Source organism: Molossus molossus, unplaced genomic scaffold (assembly GCF_014108415.1).
Source record: "Molossus molossus isolate mMolMol1 unplaced genomic scaffold, mMolMol1.p scaffold_m16_p_9, whole genome shotgun sequence".
In the NCBI taxonomy this organism is placed as follows: Eukaryota; Metazoa; Chordata; class Mammalia; order Chiroptera; family Molossidae; genus Molossus; species Molossus molossus.
In genome coordinates this window covers 55,952,933-55,962,209 of record NW_023425403.1, presented here as the reverse complement: position 1 = coordinate 55,962,209, position 9,277 = coordinate 55,952,933, and positions in this window count along the sequence as shown.

The following is a 9,277-nucleotide window of genomic DNA, read 5'->3' as shown; positions in this document are numbered from 1 at the left end:
TGACTCACCAGGTAAGAGAAGTGTAGGTAGATTACACTGATCGAATATAAATACTAAGAAACATATTATTATAAATTAAAATCAAGTTATAAAAGAAAAAGAGAAAGGGGGATGATTCTAATGTCATCAATGCTGTCTAAAAAATAAATAAGTAAAAAGTAAGTGTAAATTATGTATATAAAAGTAGCCAATAAAATGAGAATACAACCTTAACTATAAGAAATCTGTACACAAAGCAAAGAACGCAAATTATATCATGGAAGACTTTTTAAAAATACCCTAAATACTGACATACAACATAAATTATGACAGAGCTAATACCAAACATATTTGTTAATCGTTAAATGAAAATAGGATTAAATCACCTATTAAAAGAAAAAGATCTTCAGATTTTATCACAAAGCAAAATCTAATACTATGCCATGCACAAGAGATACATCCTATAAAAATGATTCAGTCCAGATGAAAATGAAAAGATCAGCAAAGTACAACTAAGCAAATACAAACAAAAAGAAAGCTTTGATCCTGATATTAAAATCAGAGTAGAATTCTAGTCCCAAATAATTACAAATGACATGAAGAGCACTTTGCAATGCACTAAATACCCAATAGCAGTATTCACAAACTAGAATACACAAGGAAAAACAGACACAGCCCACTAGTGAGAAGAGATTTTAATTTTCTTGTAAGCATATGACAAATTCAAAAGCCAAAAATAAGTAAATATCAATAGTGAAAAGACATGGTAATATCAGTAAACTGGGGGAAAATATTTTCAGTCATGTCCATGACAAAGAACTGACCTTCTTGATATAAAAGAGTTCTTAGAAATTGAGGGGGGAAATCAGAACTTAATGAAAAAAAGAAAGAAAGAAAGAAAGAAAGAAAATACATGCAAAAAATACAGGCTACTCACAGAAAAACCAATGTGAGTAACCCTTAAACATATAAAAAAATATTCAAAGTCCACCCATAAGAAAAATATTTATTAAAACTACATTGAGGTGCATGCTTTCTCACCAAACAGACAAGCAAAAATCCCCAGCTTTTACATCATGTAGTGAAGGAGAGGCTATAGGTTTTCAAATTGGCCCCTATATATGGAGCGCAGGAAGAGACTGGAGAAAAGCCCACCATTCCAGATTGGTAAGTGGCAGGAAACTTATATAATGTGCTTGTCCTAGGTGTCACAAGACCCACCTCTCGAAATCTTACAATTTATATAGAGGCTAGAGGTCTTAACCTCAACTCCCAAAACCTTCAGATTTGCCAAGGCGGGCTCCTTCCTATTAAGCAATCTTTTGGTTCATCCTCTGAAGTAAGAGAATCCCTCTGTACAAAGAGGTAATCTAGAGGATGTAACCACCAATGGACCTTGGAATTGGACCCAGTGCAATCAGAAGCCCCCACCTCCTTCTCTGTCCTTAAAATATAAGTTGAGCCCTGGCTGGTTTGGCTCAGCAGTTAGAGTGTCGGCCTGTGGTCTAGAGAGACTCGGGTATGGTTCCCGCTAAGGGCATATACCTAGGTTGCAGTTTGTCCCCAGCCCTGGTTGGGGTTGAGCGGCAGGCAGCCACTTGATGTGTCTCTCTCATACCAATGTTTCTCTCTCTCTCTCTCTCTCTCTCTCTCTCTCTCTCTCTCTCTCTCCCCCTCCCTCCCTCCCACTGAACAAAAATGGAAAAATGTCCTCGGGTGAGGATAAAAAAACAAACAACTACAAAAATATGTAGGTTGAGCCCACTGTTCTCACACCAGCAGTCATTTCAAGGATGCAGCCTTGAGAGAGAAAAGTTTCTAATATCATCTGGACTGAATATGCAACTGAACTGCTAAGCAAGTGTTTATCATCTAAAAATCCTGTTCATGTTGTGAGATTTAACAAACAAAAATATAGGTCACCCAGTTAAGTTTCAGATAAACAATGTATTTTTTAATATAAGTATGTCCCATGTAATAAGTATCTTCAATGCAATACCAATACATCTGGTTAGAGTTTGGTGGCGATATACTGCACATAGGATATACTTACCCTCCACCCCTCCTACTCCTAACCACTTTCTATTTTGATAACCACACCAACTTTGCCTTTGAAGCTCAATAGCCTTGACTCTGGGCTATTCTAATGGAAGCTCAGAAGCAATCTCCACATGAGGGGGTGGGCCTGAGCAGATCTTTCAAAAGGTATCTTAAGAAATACCAAGGTTAGGGTTGCTGTAAGGATGGAGAGCAAATAAGGCAAATCAGGCCAAGAAACAGCATCTAGCACTTGGCAACAGATGGATGCTGCATTTACCAGTCATCACAACAGGAAGCACTAGAATTGAAGGATGGCAATCAGGTGTGTTTCTGCTTCATTCTGCCCTAAGTGGCATTATAGCTTCTTTTCAAATAAAGGTCAGATATGTAATTCAAGCTAGACCCTTTAAGGTTTTGGTTGGTACAATTATAGGAAGAGTCATAAAATCATAGCTCTGTAAAGAGCTGGGGAGCCCACCTAGTGCAGCCCTTCATCTTGTAATTGAGAAAAGTAGGAGGCTAGAGAGGTGCAATATCTTACCCAAAATCAAATAGGAACTCAACAGTATCTTCCAATTAGAATTCATAACCATTTTCAATACATGTTACTTGAAACAATGACTTGCAAAGGTTATTGTGATTACTTTTGACACACCTGCATATTCTTTGAATTCGCATCAAGAGGTGGTGTTTAAGTCTCCTCCACATAAATCTGGGTCAACCTTAGAGATTTACTTATAACCAATAGAATGTAGCAGAAATGAGCAACACAGCTTCTGAAGGAGCATGAGAAAAGGCTAGATCGCTTCTGTCTCACTTGTTCTCTAACTTAGGTCACTCACATTTGAAGCGTGCTACAAGGCTACCATATTGTGAGGAAGCCCAGCCACATGAAGAGGCCACATGTAGGTGATACAGCTGATAGCCTCAGCTGACGTTCCAGGCAGTGGCCAGCATCAACTGTCAGATATGTGAGTCCATGAAACCCCTGGTCATTGACTCATGCTCCCCCTTCTGCCTTCTGCCATCGAGTCTTCCTAGATGAGCCCCCAGACATTGTGGAGCAAAGACAAGTCATTCCCATTGTACTGTGTCTGAATTTCTGACCCATAGAATCTTGTACCATAATTAAATGGTTGTTTTATGCCACTAAGTTTGGGGGTGGTTTGTTATGTAGCAGCTGAAATATAAACACTATTTCCCCCTACTAATAGGGCTATTTAATGGGAGTGAAGAGAAAAAAATCATTCCTAGTCTATTTTATTTCACTTGAGGACAACTAAAGCCAAAATACTGTTTTTGATTTGAGAGGAAAAATGAATTAAAACCTGGTTCGGAATTTTAACTTTCTGTAAGAAAGAACAGATTCTTTGAGGAACAAATATAAGGCAATCCCAAGAGGTTTTTATTTTTTAAATGTCACGAGATTTTCAGATGATAAACACTTGCTTAGCAGTATAGTTCCCAAGCAAATATCTAGGCAATTAATCACACAAATACAAGACGTTTTCCTGTGGAGAAAAAAATTTTGTTGAAAAATACAGCTTTATTTTCTAAAGTATTAAAAAAAAAAAGAGCAAATGAGAGGCTTCTCTAAAGTATTATATCATATTGCTGATCTACTTTATAATGTAAATGTTATTTTCTTTCTAATTTTATTAAGCTAAATAAGCAGAAAAATGGGATGAGAGCTTGTGTTGGTGTGAAGTGTTCTCAGCAACCACTGAATATGTCTGATGACAATTCAGCAGGCCAGACAGATATACTTAGAAACATGGGAGAAACCAAGGTTTTAAGAGATTCTGTTAGTTTCCCAAGGCTGCTATAACAAAATATGTCAAAATTGGAGGCTTAAAACAACAGAGTTTTATGGTCTCACAGTTATGAGAGCTAAAAGTCCTACATCAAGGTGTTGTTGGCAGAGTCATGTTTTCTCTGAAAACTCTAGGGGGGATCCATCCCTGCCTTTCGCAGCTTCTGGTAATGGCAGGCAATCTTTGGCATTCCTTGGCTTGTAGCTGCATTACTCCAATCTCTGCTCAGTCTGCATATGGTCTTCTCTCTATACATCTATCTTTGTCGTGCATGCGTGCATGTGTGCGTATGTGCGTGCTTGTGTGTGTGTGTGTGTGTGTGTGTGTGTGTGTGTGTGTGTGTGTCTATGAGACTCTCCTCCTCTTATGAGGACAACATTCCTATTAGATTTATAGCCCCTCTACTCCAGCATGACCTCATATTAACTGGATTACATCCACAAGGATCCTATTTCCAAACAAAGTTGGGATTTGAACTTTTGGGGGACACAATTAAGCTCACAACAGTGTCCTAAACAGAGATCTAAGTAAAGGGCTATTGTGGGGAAGATAGAAAAATTAACTTGCAGGGTATCTCTTTGTCCCTTCTTCCATAGCCTGAAGAACCTGGATTTAAATACTGACTAGCTGTGAAGCTGCATGAAAGCCATTTCATCTCAGAGTACTTATTTATAAGTGGGGATTAATTGAGACAAGTGTAGCCACAGACCAGGGCATCACCTGTGAGAAATGATGAAATTCAGCACCCCTTACCCAAACAGAGTAAGAAACTGCATTGAAGACAGATCTCTAGATAATTCAGATGCACATTAAATTTTAAGAATAATGATTTGCCAATAAATGTTAACTCCCCTACTTATAAACACCACAAAGTCACTTAAATAAAACTGAGTTTACTTTTAATTTAATAACTGTAGATTAAAATGAAAGAAAGAGGGGGAGAGTGTAGATCATTTTTAAACTACCTCTTTCAAAAAGAAATTGGTTCTCTAGAAACAGGTACTGAGACACTAACTTGGGCTCATTTGAATATCTCAACCTTTTTTTTTTTTTTTTTTTTTTTTAGTAAAGATTGCTCATACTAAATGGGAAAAAGGAATCCAGACAGGGGACATAGCTCAGACATTTTTTTTTTTTTTTTAAAGATGGTGTTCCCTGAAAGAAACAGGTGAATTCATAGATTACTGGTGTGTCATTTTGGGGGAATTAAAATAATTATTTAAGTGTAAAAACAAAACAAGAAGCTTGGAAGTCATCTCCACCTCTCAGAACAAAGGAAGTTGAACAAACTGAAAATCAATGGCATTTGTTAGATCCATTAGAGAACGGAGGTCACAGGATAAACCAAAGCCCTGAAAACTGGAGAGACAGGTGAATATAGACAATACAGACCAGCTTCTCTCAAGCAGAAGCCACTGGAGCCAGGACCAGGTAGGAACACTTTAGTGGTACCTTCAACAAACTGCTGACAGCTGAGGACAGACTAATTTGAGAGTAGAAAAGACTCCTGGAGGTCCAGTTGAAGCAAGGACTCCCCACATATTCATGGAGCTTTATCTCCAGTTTCCTACCAGATTTTCATGGTGAAGATAGGATAAAAATCCCCTTGTGTTTGGCTGGGATGGAGGGGAGTAGCTGTTTTAATTTTTTTTTTTTAATTTTATTGATTGATTGAGAGAGAGAGATGAGAGAGAGAGAGAGATGAGAGAGAGACAGAGATGAGAGAGAGAGAGAGAGAGAGAGAGAGAGAGAGAGAGAGAGAGATGGCTTTGTGTTTCCACTTATCTATGCACTCATTGGTTGATTCTTCTACTTGCCCTTACTGTATCAAGACGATGCTCTAACCAACTGATCTACCCACCAGGGCCATGGGAATAGCCATTTTTAATACCTCACAACAAATGCCTACCCATTAAGTAAAAAAGACTTCAACAGAATCTTATCCAACTTGAGGTAAGAGACATTGGCCAACTCCAGCTGCCCTCTAGCCTCTAACCTAAAGGGAAAGAAAAAAAGCTGAGAAACTTCTGTGAAGTTCTTCAGAGAGAAGGAAAATAATAAAGGTCAGAACCTCAGATCTACACAAAGAAAGGAAGTCAGAGAAGGTTCTTAGGTTGTCATTTGAAGCCCTGAATGTCAACTTTATTGAATGTTACCTGAACCGCATGCTCCTGGAAAGCAGGGAAGATTAAGAGTATGCCTACCTTTTGATTTCTGGAAAATGGCACACTGCAAGGAACCCCTCCTTCCCATAGGGCTACATAATACTCACAGGACCCCTCCTTCCCCCATGATACCTATGGCAAGACTAGATGCAGACCTTCCAAATCCCCATTCTTTGCCTCATAAATGGGTTAAACTATTTCATCTCCACTGATCAATGGGAACAAAATGCTTGTTAGTCAAACCTTCGTTAAGCTTCTTCCCTGCCCCCAGGTACCCGAAGTTTGGCCCACCCTCAGCCTGAGCCAGAAGAGAGTCTCTCCAGAGAACAGGCTGGCCTCAGAGTAAAACATTCTCTGATCTACTTTCAGATCATTGTGGCCCCCAACTTTTACCCCACTCCCTAGTATCTGGGTCTTTCTAGCCTCATTCCCTCTTTTTTGTAAAAGAAAACTCCTTTGTGCCTAACTCTGGAGACACTTACAGATCTTATCATCAGGACATTCTTCCTATTTCCATAGGTCCCCCACCCCTTTTATGATAGTCGTCCAAACCCTACCCTACCCCTTGCAATAATCCTTTTGAATGTCTCTCCTTACTAAGACAGGATTTGTTTCTTATTTGACATCAAATTTGGCCTCCCGCCTAGGACTGGTTCCAAGTCAGAGCCTGCCAAGCTCACACTCCCATCTCAGAGGTCAACTCTTGTCACCCTCTAGTCTCAGCATGTTTCCAGAAGGGCTTCCTTTGCCTTTTTGCTGCTTCTTCAGGCATCTGAGCAGAAGAGACGTAGATCTCTGCATTTGTTGCTATGGGGACTATCTGGATGTGTTTCTCTCCATCTGAAATATTTTTTTTCTGCTTTCTGAGTAAAGCATTCCCTTTCTGTTACTTAGACAAATTTAGATTTATTTTTTCCTTTAATAGTTGCATAGAGGCACACATACACAATCTTACAATTAACCTTGCCTAACATAGGACCTCATAACAATAGTTTTAGATGAAGAATTAGAGTAACATTTGTTTTAGGGGGAAAAGCTGTATGTTTTGTGTAGAACCAAACATTCTGAATTGAATCAAAAGATAGCTTTTTGGAAATTAGAGTTTTGCTGATTTTATTGCCAAAGCTGCAATGACAATCAGTTTTTCTATGTTCAAACGATGTAATATTCTGTAATTTTGAATTGTCTAAAGCAGTTTTAAAAGAAGCAATGTTTTAAGGTTCCTAAAGAAAAATAGGTAACCGATTCCATGTTTACTCATTCAAATTATGTTTTTTCTATTCTTATACTTAAAAATGCTGATAGACATGTACAATTGCACCCTAAAAAGGTTGTGTTAAACTCCTACTAACAGTATATATGGATGTTTGTCTTCAAGGCCTTTCCCCTTCACCTTATTGACACTTTATTATTAATTTTTAAATAATTGTTAATTACAGGAAAACACATTGTTACTTAAACTTGTATTTCCCTGGGAATTAGCAACGTTTAAATTGTTTTACTAGGTTGTATGTTTTTGTTTTGTTTTGTTGTTGTTAATTCTCACTGGAGGATATTTTTCCATTGTTGTTCATTTTTTTTAATCTAGAAAGGAGTGGAGGGAGGGAGAGTGAAACATGGATGACAGAGAGAAACATTGACTGGTTGTCTCCTGAATAACCCCAACCAGGGCCAGGGATCCAACTTGCAACTCAGGTACGTGCCCCTGACCTGGAATCGAAAGTCTTCTTTTATTTATGTAGATAAATGTATTAATGTATTCATTTACACCAGTATTTTGCAAACTATGGTTGGTGGAATGTCTACAAGATAAATTACATGGAGTGCTTGTTAAATGGAGATTCTGGGGCCCAAGCACTATATATGAGAACCTCTGGGAATAGGATTTTGTATTTAAAACAAATCTCCAAGAGGCAGAACCACTGCTTCATATTTTTATGTCTTACATGATTATATTTAAAAATGATACTTTAAGTTTTTACATATATTTAGATTTCAATTTATTTTAGTTTATTTCCTGTTATGATGCAAAAACTAAATTAATTGCATCTTATTTTTAATATCTGTATTGTAATTATTCCAGCATTTATTAATATACCATACTTCCCCTACTAAATTAAAGCATATCCTTATTATAAGATTGTGACATTTTTCACATTCTTGCACTGTTTAAAAGAAACATCCCTTTATTCTTTTCATAAAATATCATATACTTATTATAATGAATTAATGACATAAAAAATAATACCAAGAAAAAAGTTTTAAAAAATTCAACTGTAGCCAGGCTGGTGTGGCTCAGTGGTTGAGCATCAACCCATGCACCAAGCAATCACTAGTTCAATTCCTGGTCAGGGCACATGTCTAGGTTGTGGGCCCAATCCCCAGTAGGGGGCATGCAGGAGGTGGCCAATGTTCTCGCTCATCAATGTCTCTAGCTCTCTCTCCCTCTCCCTTCCTCTCTCTAAAATCAATAAAGAAAAAAAACTTTTTTTAATTCAACTGTAGACGATTGAATAGTATCACCCCCCAAAATTCATGTGACCCGGGCATGTGACCTTATTTGGAAAGAGGGTCTTTGCATATGTAATTAGGCTAACATGAGGTCATACTGGATTACGATGTGTCCTAATTTGATCATTGGCATCCTTATAATAGGGCACACACATAGAAAATAACATGTGAAGACAGAGACTAGAGTGGAAGCCACGGAATGTCCAGGAATGCCAAGGATGGTCAGCAACCACCAGAAGCTAAGAGAGAGGCGCTAAAGAGATCCTCTCTCAAACCCTCCTAAAGAACCAACCTTGCTGCCATCTTGATTTTGGACTTCTGGACCTCAGAATTGTGAGTAAATTTCTGTTATTTTATTTTTCTTTATTGATTTTAGAGAGAGAGGAAGGCAGAGGGAGAGAGAGATAGAGATAGAAACATCGAAGAGAGAGAACATGGAGTGGCTACCTCCTGCATGTGCCCTCCCTGACCAGGAATCAAACTGGTGACCTCTTGGTGCATGGGTCGATGCTCAGCCACTGAGCTACACCGGCCAGGCAAGTTTCTGTTATTTTATACCACCAGTGTGTGGTGCTCTAGGAAACCAATATACCAACTAATTGGGAAAAACTATCTTTAACATTGGATGGGCATCATTCCAAATGAGTGTGTGTGTGTATGTATGAATGTGTATAATATAGATAATAGAATGACAAAAGTATTTCTACTATAATGGAGTAATTTTATTCATTCTAAATTATTAAATGCTATGTTACTCAAATGTATCTG